Below are 13,513 nucleotides of genomic sequence, written 5' to 3'. Positions count from 1 at the left end.
GATCAGCAATGTTGTGCCCTGAAGCTATCTGTGTGACGATCACATCTCCTTGTTGCACAATCTCCCTTATGAGATGATATTTGCGCTCAATATGTTTTCCTCGCTTATGGCTTCTTGGTTCTTTGGAATTTGCAACTGCTCCACTATTATCACAATAAAGAGTGATAGGCAGATGCATATTTGGAACGACTTTCAAATCAATTAAGAACTTCCTAAGCCATACTGATTCTTTCGCTGCTTCACAAGCAGCAACATACTTAGCCTCCATGGTGGAATCAACAATGCAACCTTGATTTATGCTTTTACATATTATTTCTCCTCCGTTCAGAGTGAAAACAGATCTCGATGTCGATTTCCTCGAATCTATATCGGTTTGAAAATCTAAGTCAGTGTACTCTGTAAGGATTAGATCCTTTGTACCGTACTTTAGCATATAGTCCCTCGTTCTCCTAAGATACTTGAGGATATTTTTAACGACAGTCCAATGATCATGTCCCAGATTGGACTGATATCTGCTGACAATTCCTGCAGCATAGTAAGTAGTCTTATCTACCTAACTTTAACTTGGCTTGATATTTATTATGCAGTTGGAGTCATGAGTCGGTACATGCAAAGTCCAAAGAAGCCTCATTTGGCTCGATGGATCTTGATATATGTCAAAGGTACAATTGACTATGGTCTTCTATACAAAAGAAGCAAAGACTGCAAGTTAGTTGGATATTGTGATGTTGACTATGCAGGAGACCATGATACTCGGAGATCAACCACTGGGCATGTGTTCAAGTTTGGTTCGGGAACAATTTCTTGGTGTACCAAAAGGATACCAACAGTATCATTGTCAACTACTGAAGTAGAGTATAGAGCAGCAACTGGAGTAGCTCAGGAAAGTACATGGCTGAACCTCTTGATGAAAGATTTGCACTAAAAAATAGACTATCTAATATCACTTCATTGCGAAAATCAATCTACGATTCGCCTAGCAGAAAATTCGGTGTTGCATGCTAGAACAAAGCATGTGGAGGTACACTAACATCTCATTAGAGAGAAAGTCTTGAAGGAAGAAGTCGAGATGCGACAGATCAAGACAGGTGACCAAGTAGCAGACTTGTTTACAAAAGGGCTTAATACGGGCAAACGTGAGAGCTTTCGCTGTCAGCTCAACATGGTGCAACGAATGAAGACAAGTGTTGAGGGGCAGTGTTAAAATATCATCACTAGCCCAATAATTGTATGAGCTCATATATATATATATTTTAGAAAAATGATTTAGGTAGGTTAGGAGTAAAGCTGTCTAAAATGATTCAGCTATTTTAAGAATAAATATACAAAATATTTTTTGAGATATTTTAGGAAAAAAGGTTGAGATATTTCAGGAATAAATTGTGTGACCTCCCTTCTAAATACCCTCCACCCTACCTAGGTTTTCATCCAAAAAAAATATAAAACAAGAGTATTCTACAAAGTGCGTTGTAATCTCTTTTCAATTTGTGTTAATAAAAAGTGCAAATGTTTTTCACATAGAATTTTGTTCAACAATATTATTTATTAACTCAATGTCGAAAACTCACCTAGGTTGAATTGGACTTAGAGAAGCAGATTTAAGCTAGTTCCGAGGATAATTTGTAAATCGACGTAGTACAACAAATTAATAACTTCACTAATAGCTTGATTGAATGAATGGTTTGATGCATGAACAACATGTGTGTTGTGCCATGGGGGGATCTATCCGTTTAGCATATCACAGCATGGCCTTAGATAGTTTTTTCGTTCGGGCAAGATTGGATGTGTAGTACTTGTATGCACATAGCCCATGTATGTGAGAATGGACCCATTAGGTGGGCTCAGACAATGTAACGCAAGAACAAAAAAAAAAAAAAAGAAAAAAAGAAAAAAAAAAGTGGGGGGCTAAGTCAATTGAGGGGCAAAAATGTCATTTTGCCCCTCCAGCCATAATAGGGGTCCAAGGAGAACCCCGTCAGATCCCCTGCAAAAGAAAGAAGGAGATAGAGAGAAACTGGAGAGAAGTCAGCCGGGAAGATTAACGGACCATCGCCGGAATCCATCCTTAGACGAGACTCGTACAAGGATTGAGAGGCTAGCAAGGTCGACGCTCCGTCAGGACCCAAGAACATTTCGCGAGGTAAGGTTTCTGAACGACATTTCTCAGATCTAAGTCTTTCCTACGTGAATCGATCCTAAAATGCTGAAATCTTCACCTAGGAACAACTCACGCACGGTCTGTGAAGAAGTTTGGCCGAGACCTCAACCCAAAGGAAGAGATCCGAGAGTCGTCTGAGAACGGTGAGCGAACTTCCAACGTTCTTAACTCGTTCAGTAGTCAAGCAAAAAATTATAAAAAAAATACTAGGACGTAGCCCGTAACACGATCTAGAACATTGCCAAAGGAATCATATCGATCCGATCTACGGATCGAAAGATATGAAAATTGGAAAAGGGGTCTGTGTTTCGGTTTTCAGAGGAACGAGAAGAAAGAAGAAAGAAAGAAAGAAAAAAAAGGGGCGGCGGCGAGTGGTGACAGGCGCAGGACACGCGTCGGGCGGCGGCGAGCGGTGACAGGCGCAGGACACGCGTCGACCATCGGCTGGAGCAACGCAGCTCCAGCAAGGCATCGACACGTGTCGCCTGCAAGTCGAGCCGAACCGCAAACACGAGCCGACCGGACCGACCGACCCACAACTACGCGGAAGCGGACGCGCGTGGCAGGTGCACGTACAGCCTGCGACTGGCGCCTTCCCGCACGTGTGACCACGCACTCCTAGCGCGCTGCTGGTGCGTGAGCGTGCATGGAATGGCCAATTTGGCCTGGTTGTTTTCTGTTTGCCCGATTTTTATCCCGGTTCCAGTTTTAATACTGTTCTTACGTTTATAGGGACCTAATTTAAAAAAATCAGTATTTTTTGACACCTCACGGGCAAAGAAATGCTAGCAAAAAGGGCACGCGTCAACCAGGTAAGTCACCACCCGGTATTTAGGAAGAAATACTTGTAGGATTTGCTTGGATTGCATGCATGTTAGTAGTTTTGCTTCAGGTTAGCTCTCCATGTAAATTATTAGTCAGATTAATTGTTATGATTGTATTGGGTGAATTACATGAGTGTTGCTGTATGCTTTATGCTTCCGCCGTATGTATGCATGCGTTTAATTTATGTTAGAATTGTGTATGCCGTGTTCCGGGTGCTTGATGGACGAATTCGCCCCATTAAGCGTGAACTTCGTGCTCTGGGTGCTTGATGGAGGTCATCGCCCCGTTGAGCCGGTATGCCTAGTTTGCATGAATTACATACTATAATGTTAGAAGAAGGTTGCATGCACACTCTGTTAATTGCTAGGGCCCATTTCTATGATAGACTTAGGGGATTACTGTTAGTAGCGATATGTCGATCTAGCCAGACTTAATTTTCCCTTAGGAACTTAGCGGTTTACCACGACAGCAAGGTATCTCGGAGTGTTCATAGATTGCTAGCGTGAGAACGGTATCTATAGATTTGTGGGAGGACCAAGGGTCCCTGATTAGTCCTTACTGCTCTTAGCCATTTCGCATGGGAAATGTGTCCCCACGTCGTACAGCCCATTAGCAGCATGGGAACGGGTTAGGTCGCACCTCCCATAAGATGACTATATGGGCGTAGGGGTATTCAGCACACCCCTAGGCTAGGTACCATGTAGTCCCAAATAGCCATGTAAAGGTAGTGCCTCATAGAGAGATACCGACCATATAAGCTTGGCGTAAGAAACCTCTAGGCGTTTAATGAATGGACGATGAACCAAATTAGGAAACCGTGGGAACCTATTAAATTAGGATGCGAAGAGAGGCTACAAGTAGGTGGCTTACTGAGTATAATTTTTATACTCATCCTTGCTATGTTTTCCTTTTTTTTCAGGAGCGCGAGGCATCGGTCAAGGGCGGGCATGATGGAGGCGGGGATTGTCACAGAGAAATTTGTTGTCTCGGGGCGTCAGTCCAGTCCTTATTTTATATTTGCATTCTTTCGAAATTTATTTTGTTTTGTCTGTTTGTTGTCCAAAAACTTTATTGGAATTTAAAGATTTTCTCTACTTCATATTTAAAACACTTCATGCATTCGTGTCTTGTAGCTAGTCACGATCCATAGTAAAATATTGGGTCGTGACAAATTTAGTATCAGAGCAGCCAGGTTATAGGTCCTGTAGACATTTAGGATAGAGAGTCGTGTCCTCTGTGACTTCGCTCGTCAATCACATGCCGCTCACAACCAGACGTTCTCACGCGATGGAAACATAAAGACAAAGGTTAAGCTAGTACTTATAGAGTATACCATGACCAACTATGGCATTATAATCGCACATTCTCTAGGAGATGTGTCAAGAATGAATTGTAACCATAGTTCTTTTTTCTATTGTGGTAGATAATAGCACCAAAGGGACGAGAACCATATGTAGGGCCCGGACCTAGAAGGGGAAGAAGAGAGGAAGTTCAGGATACCTCGGTTCCAACACCTGAAGAGGAACAACCTGAATTTCAGGAGGAGGTTGGGGATACGCCCCAAACTAGCGAGGGGAGAGAACCATAGCCATCAAGAACAAAAAGACGCCGAAGGAAGGCCAAGGCCCGAAGACTGCTTGATACACCCCCTACTACTCCCTTCTCTGAGGAAGTCCCATCGGGTCCAACCCCATGTACAACAGTCCTGCTAAACCAGGCACTAGCCATGCCCTCAGTTGAGATGTTTCAGACGTTCATGATGACGTCGATGAGAAATCAGGCTCTGACGAACCAGATGATTCAAACCATGATGTCTAATCAGTCAACAGGGCATGGGGGCAAGGATTCAGAGACTATGACTGTGGAGTCCCGCTACTTAAGCGATTTCTAGAGGCATAAATCGCCTTCCTTTGACGGAGGCAAGGTGGATCCCATTGCCGCCGAGAATTGGCTAGAGGCCATAGAAACGGCCTTCCATTTTATGAACTGCCCGCCAAAGTATGAGGTCCATTGTGGGACATATATGCTGAAAGGAGAGGCGCACTTCTGGTGGAAGGGTGCTCAGAAGAACATTACACCACAGGGAGAATTTATTACATGGTGCCAGTTTAAAGATGCGTACCTCCACAAATACTACCCAATCACTGCCAGAGTGAAAATGCAGGCAACATTCCTTGCACTGAAATAGGGAGACAGATTAGTGGAGGAATATGACTTGGAGTTTAATAGGTTGGCAAGGTTTTCTCTAGCCTATGTTAGGGCGAGCGATTTATCGCTGACCTGAGGGAGGAACTAAGGGGGAATGTTGCATCCCAGTCATCCTTCGTCTATACGAAAGCTCTTCAAGTAGCGACCCTGCTCGACTCGCCCCGCACCGACAAGCTGCAGTTGGGAATAGCTCAACCATCCCACACTGCAGCTCAGGGAAGGGTGATAGACCCTAGCCACCCCAGAACTGGTAGATCGCCCCGTGGCCACACTGATAAACAAAGAAGGGCCCCGATACGGAACAGGACCCTTTGTCCTAACTATCAACGTCCTCACACGGGGGAATGCAGAGTAGGAACAGGTGCCTGCTATAGATGCGGTCAGGTAGGGAACTTTGCAGTAGATTGCCTTCAGAGGAATGATCAGCGTGTCAACTGACCTGCAGTACAGCATCAGAGGGGCCAAGCTGCTCAACAACAGCAGGGGCGAGCTGTAGGCCATGCAACAACAGCCAAGCAAGTTAACCAGCCTGACGCAGTTGTTACAGGTACGCTACCCGTATTTGGTCATCTTGCTTTAGTATTGTTTGATTTGGGTTCGACACATTCATTCGTATCTGAAGAGTTTGTAGAGCTAGCACATCTAGAGAAAGAACTATTAGAAATTACCCTATCAGTGTCCACCCCTGCTCACGAGCTGTTGTTAACTGCCCATAGGGTTAAGGGAGGTGGTATAACAATATCAGGACGTGTCATCGAAGCTACACTGATAGTGTTAAACATGCAAGACTTGGATGTCATCTTGGGTATGAATTGGCTAGGCGAGAATCGCGTTTTGATAGATTGCAAGACTCGAGTAGTAACTCTCAGGCTCCCGTCAGGGGACAATTTTACCTACAAAGGAGCCACTTCCAAGGGTGTCCCAAGCGTCATAACATCGTTAAGGGCTAGGAAGCTGATTCGTAGTGGCGCAAGTGCATTCCTAGGCAACGTGACCTTAGACAATAGTAACAAACAAATAACCTCATCGATACACATCGTCAGGGAGTTCGTAGATGTCTTTCCGGAGGATCTGCCAGGTTTGCCCCGCGCTAGGGAAGTCGATTTTGGGATCGATTTAGAACTAGGAACTGTGCCGATCTCCAAGGCACCTTACAGGATGGCACCTGCAGAACTTAGGGAATTGAAGGAACAGTTACAGGAGCTGTTGGATAAGGGTTTCATCCGGCCTAGTGTATCACCCTGGGGAGCCCCTGTTCTGTTTGTCAAAAAGAAGGACGGGTCCATGCGGTTGTGTATTGATTACAGAGAATTAAACAAGGTCACTATAAAGAATAGGTATCCTCTCCAAGAATTGACGACTTGTTTGATCAGCTACAGGGAGCAACAGTCTTCTCCAAAATTGACCTAAGGTCGGGGTATCATCAGTTGAGGGTCAGAGAAGGGGATATACCCAAGACAGCGTTCAGAAGTCGTTATGGACATTACGAGTTTTTCGTTATGTCCTTTGGCCTTACCAATGCACTAGCAGTATTCATGGAACTAATGAACAGGGTGTTTAAGGAATTCTTAGACACCTTTGTCATAGTGTTCATCGACGACATTCTGGTATACTCTAAGTCAGAGGCAAATCATGAAATACAACTAAGAAAAGTCTTGACAATACTGAGAGCCCAGAAGTTGTATGCCAAGTTCTCTAAGTGTGAGTTTTGGTTGTCTGAAATTGCATTTCTGGGTCACGTGGTGTCAAGCAAGGAGATTATGGTGGACCCAGCTAAGATAGAAGCAGTGATGAGGTGGCCACAGCCGACCACAGTCATAGAGGTTGATATGAACCAAGAGACATCAATCATACAATATGCTTCAATGAAGATGTGGAGAAAAGGTTATCAAAATAATCAAAAGATGTTTCAATTCATGCTACATTGAAGAAGAATAAAGTTTGATTGTTGTAAATTTTGGGTGGGTTATAATTTAGAGTTATTGTGTTTTAAGACTTTTTATTTAATTTCGGTTACATTTACATAATGGCTAATTATGGCCATAAAGTGTGAATGTTACAACTTTTGGAATGCCTTTAATAGTTTCATTTTGAGGCTATATAAAGCCATCTATGTTGTATTTGTAATCAGACTTAGAAGATATATCAAAAGAAGCATTTGTGCTTTTCTTTAGCCAATGGCTAAGTTTCTTTGCAACTCTATGTAGTTTAGGTTGCATGTAGAATCATTCAAGCTCGACATGATCAATCTTGCTTCTGGAGTGATTCGAATCTCAAACAAGTGTTCTTGTCTTGAGATATTTGATCAACAAGAATCATTGAAGCTAGACATGATCGATCTTGCTTCTGGAGTGATTCGAATCTCAAACAAAATGTTCTTGTCTTGAGATATTCGATCAACAAGGTAATCCGAATCTTATTCCCCTTGTATTGATTCCTTATCTTATCAGAGGTGAGGAGTTTTCTAGGGCTAGCTGGATATTACAGAAGATTCGTTTAGGATTTCTTCAAAATTTCCTCAGCGCTAACACAGGTAACCAAGAAGGGCAAGCCCTTTGCTTGGACTCCAGCTTGTGAACAGAGTTTCCAGGAACTCAAGAAGAGGTTGGTAACCGCACCAATCCTTATAGTTCTAGACGGGTCAGGTAATCTCGCGGTGTACAGTGATGCATCAGGGAAAGGTTTAGGATGTGTGCTCATGCAGAATGGTAAGGTGATAGCGTATGCTTCTCAACAACTGAAGGAATATGAACGAAACTACCCAACACATGACCTCGAGTTAGCAGCGGTAGTATTTGCTCTAAAAACGTGACGACATTACCTGTATGGGAAAAAAGTACAAGTCTTCACCGATCATAAGAGCCTCAAGTACTTATTACGCAGAAGGAGCTCAATATGAGACAAAGGCGATGGTTGGAACTAGTAAAGGATTATGACATAGAGATCCTGTACCATCCAGGCAAAGCCAACGTTGTAGTTGATGCATTGAGCAGGAAGGCCGTGCATACTTCTGCGATGATCACCACACAGGAAAGACTACAAGATGTGATGAAGAGGGCTGGGATAGATGTGGTGGTTAAAGATGGTAATGTTCAGATAGCATAGTTAACCATACAGCCCACCCTACGAAAGAAAATTATCGACGCTCAGAGGTCTGACGAACACCTCAGTAAAGTGTGCAGTCAGACTGAGACAAAGAGGTCAGTAGGATATTCTATCTCCTCAGACGGGGGTCTGCTATGGCAAAACCGCCTGTGCGTTCCCCGAGACGAGGGAATCTTAAAAGATATTATGACCGAAGCCCATGATACATCTTATGTGTTCCACCCTGGAAGTACGAAGATGTATCAGGGTCTGAAAAGATATTATTGGTGATCCGGAATGAAGAGAGACAGCGGATTTTGTAAGCCGTTGCTTGACTTACCAGCAGGTGAAGGCCCCGAGGCAACGCCTAGCAGGATTGCTACAGCCTCTAAACGTTCATCAGTGGAAATGAGAAACAGTCTGTATGAATTTTATCTCGGGTTTGCCAAAGACAAAGCAGGGTTTCAACATCATCTGGGTAATTATAGACAGATTGACTAAGACGGCTCGCTTCATTCCAGGAAAGTCCACATATTGAGTGGATCGGTGGGCTCAGTTATATGTCAAGGAAATAGTACGCCTGCACGGGGTACCAGTGTCCATAGTATCAGACCGGGACACCAAGTTCACCTCTCAGTTCTGGAGTAGTCTTTAGAGGGCACTAGGAACTTAGTTGAGGTTTAGTACAGCGTTCCATCCTCAAACGAACGAACAAACCGAAAGGCTAAACCAGGTTTTAGAGGACATGTTGCGAGCCTGCTCCTTAGATTTCTCTGGGTGTTGGGACGATCATCTACCTTTAATGGAGTTTGCCTACAACAATAGTTATCAAACGGCCATATAGATGGCCCCCTTTGAGGCACTGTATGGGCATAGGTGTCAAACACCGGTGTTTTGGGAAGAGGTAGGCACGCAGCAACTATTGGGACCGGAGTTGGTTCAGGTCACCAACGCAGCGGTGCAGAAATTTAAGAAAAGAATACTCACCGCACAGAGTCGACAGAAAAGCTATGCAGATGTGCGTAGAAGGGACCTCAAATTTGAGGTGGGTGACCACGTGTTCTTGAAGGTAGCCCCTATGAGGGGGGTGTTGAGGTTCGGAAAGAAAGGGAAATTGAGCCCAAGGTTCATAGGCCCCTTTGAGATTCTAGAAAGAGTTGGGGCTGTGGCTTACAAAATTGCCCTACCACCGAACCTTGCCGCCGTGCACAATGTGTTCCACGTATCCATGCTGCGGAAGTATACTCTAGACCCTACTCATGTAATCGAGCATGAGATTCTTCCTCTTCGAGAAGATCTGTCTTACGAGAAGCCTAGCAGAATTTTAGCTCGAGACAGTAGGCGGTTGCATAACAAAGATATTCTCTTGGTAAAGGTCTCATGGGGTAACCGTCGTGAGGAAGAGGCAACCTTGGAACGAGAAGAAGATGTGAGGAAAGCTTATTCCGAACTCTTCCAAGAGATGGCTACTTTCGGGGACGAAAGTTCCTAAGGAGGGGAGAATTTGTAATGCAAGAAAAAAAAAGTCATTTTGCCCCTTCAGCCCTAATAGGGGTCCAAGGAGAACCACGTCAGATCCCTTGCAAAAGAAAGAAGGAGATAGAGAGAAACTGGAGAGAAGTCAGCTGGGAAGATTAACGGACCACCGCCGGAATCCATCCTTAGACGAGACTCGTACAAGGATTGAGAGGCTAGCAAGGCCGACGCTCCGTCAGGTGCCGGTCGAGGTGGAGGAGCGCTCGAGAGTTGTGCGGTCACAGAGGGGGTCGTTCTGGAGCATCAGTCCCTTTTCGGTCCTTCAAAGTCTTTTGTATTTTTCTTCATAATTGTATTTTTCTTCATTTTATATTTGCAATTCCTTTTGTAATAATTTCAAAACAAAACTTCTCTCTTTGTTGTTTTAATTCAATTGTATTTTTATCTTTTTACTTTACTTTTCTTTTCTATTATTTTTCTTTTTGTTTGATTTTGATTTTGTCTTTTTAGTCACGATTCGGTTTTTCGAAGCCTCGAAAACCCGGTCGTGACACACACCCCTTGGATTCGGCTCGTCGGGCTAGCACTCGCTAACGAGTTCTTGTTGAATACCACAGAGTGAAAGGGTCTGCATAACATCATGACACACATAAATATCAAGAATCATAACTCGTAATGTAAGTATCCCGATGCACATGACACACTAATATGCATGAGTTCCTTGTAGCATAATCTATGATATAAGACAAACCTCCATTTATCTATAACATAATAAATCGGTGAATTATGCTTTCATAATTCTTGTACGTTCAATAGTATGTAACATAGCTTTCATGGCATGGTCTATGGAGGTTTATACATCATAGATTTTCGATAACATATAACCCTTATACAACACTACATGATCACAAAATAGAATAGCTTATCATAGCATAACGTCGCATAACATGACATAAGTTACTAAATGGCATACGTCATCATACATACTACAATTCGTCAAACCGAGTCAATAATAGAACCAATTACTTATTTGGTCTAGGTTGGAGTTACTAATTATTCTTGGTACTAGCTTGAATCTGCTCCTCAATGATCAATTCAACTTTAAATCTATCATCTTTGTCTATAAACCATACTTCTTTCAGATGCTACTTAAAATGTGGAACAAAATATATGAGATTGAGATGCTGGGAGAGGATCTAAAGAAGTTCCAAGACTCTAGCATAAACCGTTTTCTTGATCTTTTGAAATGAACAACCTTAGCATTCAAGGGCATGTTGTGGAATTGACCTGCACCCTCACGAGGTGTCCAATTATACAAGGTGCTCAGTATGAAAAGTACCTAAACGCCATTAATTTCTTCTGTGAAGTTTTCTGCTTTGTTAAATTTTCGTGCATCAAATGAACGATTTGAACACACAACCCATGCAAGAGCAAATTGATCTCCAAGCATTTGTTATGTTTTCATGAATTTTAAACGGTATATCTTCAATAATTTTGGAGGAAAGCCTTAGCCATTAAAGTTCCATCTCGAATACCTCTCACAGCCATAAACCCTGAATTCAAAGGTTGTGTTTGTTGTACCCAAATTCCATAACAAAATGATACGATACCAATTGTTGTGACAGAAATAGAAATCTACGTAATGCTGGCAACCACCTGTGTCAACATATTGATATGATCATTAGGAGTTCCAATTTTAAATAAACGATTCTCCCTTCATAAACAATTTCTCGAACAAAATGAAATCAGACATGAATATACTTGGTTGAAGCATGATGGACTGGGTTCTTGGACAAACAAAGATAACCTCCCTATCACAAAAATATGGAAAACACAATTTAGAAACTAGTAACAAAAATGTCAATTGTGGACCTTAAAACTTATTACCAAACAAATTTCAAACGGTTTATTGTTTTTTACTAACAATAAAATGTTAATTTTAGGGTTTATGGCAAAGGGAACTTAATTTTAATTAAAAAGTAAATTCTATATAAAAAGGAAGAAATGGAAGTTTAGAGATCATATTTTATAGAAAATATGATGTCTAATGTGTTTTTGAGAGTCTGTACTCTCATTTTCTTTGGAGTGCACTTTATAGTCTATGAAACGGATGTTAAAAAAGTGGTTGAAGTCGATGTAGACGACACCATTCGAGAAGAGGAATTGACAGACCAAATTGTAAAGCATCCAAAAGGAATATCCATTTCTTCATCTAGATCAAGCCAAAGAACATTATTTCACTTGACCCCTCCTCCACCCATCGTCCTTAGAATGTTACCGAAAGGCGTACTCATTCCTCCATCTGGGCCGAGTAAAAGGCATAATCACTACCCACTTCCTCTACCGCATGCTTCATCTGTCATTTTAAATAAACAATTTAAGATGAATTTTGGAATGTTGCCGAAAGGCGTACCCATTCCTTTGTTTGGGTCAAGTAGAAGGCATAGCGACTACCCACCTCCTCCACCGCATGCTTCATCTGTCATTTTAAGAGGTGTACCCATTCTTCCGCCTGGGCCAAGTCAAAGTATTCTACAGAGTGCCTTGTAATCTCTTTTCGATTTGTGTAACATGCATCAGTGGTCTCCAGATAAAATCAACCTTACCTAGGTATTCATCCCAAGAAATATAAAACAAGAGTATTCTACAAAGTGCCTTGTAATCTCTTTTCGATTTGTGTTAATAAAGAGTGCGAGTATTTCTCACATAGAATTTTGTTCAACGATATTATGTATTAACTCAATGTCGAAAACTCACCTAGGTTGAATTGGACTTAGAGAAGAAGATCTAAGTTAGTTTTGAGGATAATTTGTAACTCGACATAGTACAACAAATTAATAACTTCACTACTATCTTGATTGGATGAATAGTTTGATGCCTGAACAACGTGTGTGTTGTGAACCTGCACGTGTCGTGCTATGGGGGGACCTATCCTTTTAACACATCATAGCATGGCCTTAGATAGATTTGGATGTGTAGTACTTCTCTGTACATAGCCCATGTATGTGAGTATGGACCCACTAGGTGGGCTCACACACCCCTTGAATCTTGCTCGTCAGACTAGTACTCGCTAACGAGTTCTTGTTGAATACCACAGAGTGAAAGGGTCTACATAACATCATAATGCACATAAATATCAAAAATCGTAAGTCGTAATGTAAGTATCCCGATGCACTTCACATTAATATGCATGAGTCCCTCGTAGCATAATCTAGATATTTGACAAACCTCCATTAATCTATAACATAATAAATCGGTGTATTATACTTTCATAATTTCTGTACCTTTAGTAGTATGTAACATAGCTTTCATGGCATGGTCTGTGGAGGTTTATACATCATAGATTTTCGATTCCATATAACCTTTATACAACACTACACGATCACAAAATATAATAGCTTATCATAGCATAACGTCGCATAACATGACATAAGTTATTAAATGGCACGCGTCATCATACATACTACAATTCTTCAAACCGAGTCAACAGTAGAACCAATTACTTAGTTGGTCTAGGTTGCATAACGTCGCATAACATGACATGACTTATTAAATGGCACGCGTCATCATACATACTACAATTCATCAAACCGAGTCAATAGTAGAACCAATTACTTAGTTGGTCTAGGTTGGAGTTACTAATTATTCTTGGTACTAGCTTGAATCTGCTTCTCAACGATCAATTCAACTTTAAATGTAACGACCTGAAAAAAAAAAAAGATAATAATAAGAATAAGTAAATAATAATTAAACAGAAAAAAA

At 41.9% G+C, this 13,513-nt stretch overlaps 2 long non-coding RNA genes across 2 annotated transcripts in view; both read left to right on the top strand.

Annotated features, from left to right (window-relative positions):
* Positions 1-2,067: 2,067 nt before the first annotated feature.
* LOC111435552 lies at positions 2,068-2,338 on the top strand. The gene is made up of 2 exons (XR_002709088.1): positions 2,068-2,140; positions 2,221-2,338. It is a non-coding gene; the product is annotated as an uncharacterized LOC111435552 (long non-coding RNA).
* A 7,543-nt stretch (positions 2,339-9,881) lies between these two features.
* Positions 9,882-13,513, top strand: part of LOC111435545 — a 34,283-nt gene continuing 30,651 nt past the window's right edge. Inside the window, exon 1 of the long non-coding RNA XR_002709085.1 lies at positions 9,882-9,990. This is a non-coding gene — a long non-coding RNA (uncharacterized LOC111435545). The remainder of the gene's footprint in view (positions 9,991-13,513) is intronic.

This window comes from Cucurbita moschata, unplaced genomic scaffold, assembly GCF_002738365.1.
Source record: "Cucurbita moschata cultivar Rifu unplaced genomic scaffold, Cmos_1.0 Cmo_Scf00049, whole genome shotgun sequence".
NCBI lineage: Eukaryota > Viridiplantae > Streptophyta > Magnoliopsida > Cucurbitales > Cucurbitaceae > Cucurbita > Cucurbita moschata.
Note: the sequence above shows the minus strand (reverse complement) of the source record. Positions and strands in the feature narration are given on the sequence as shown.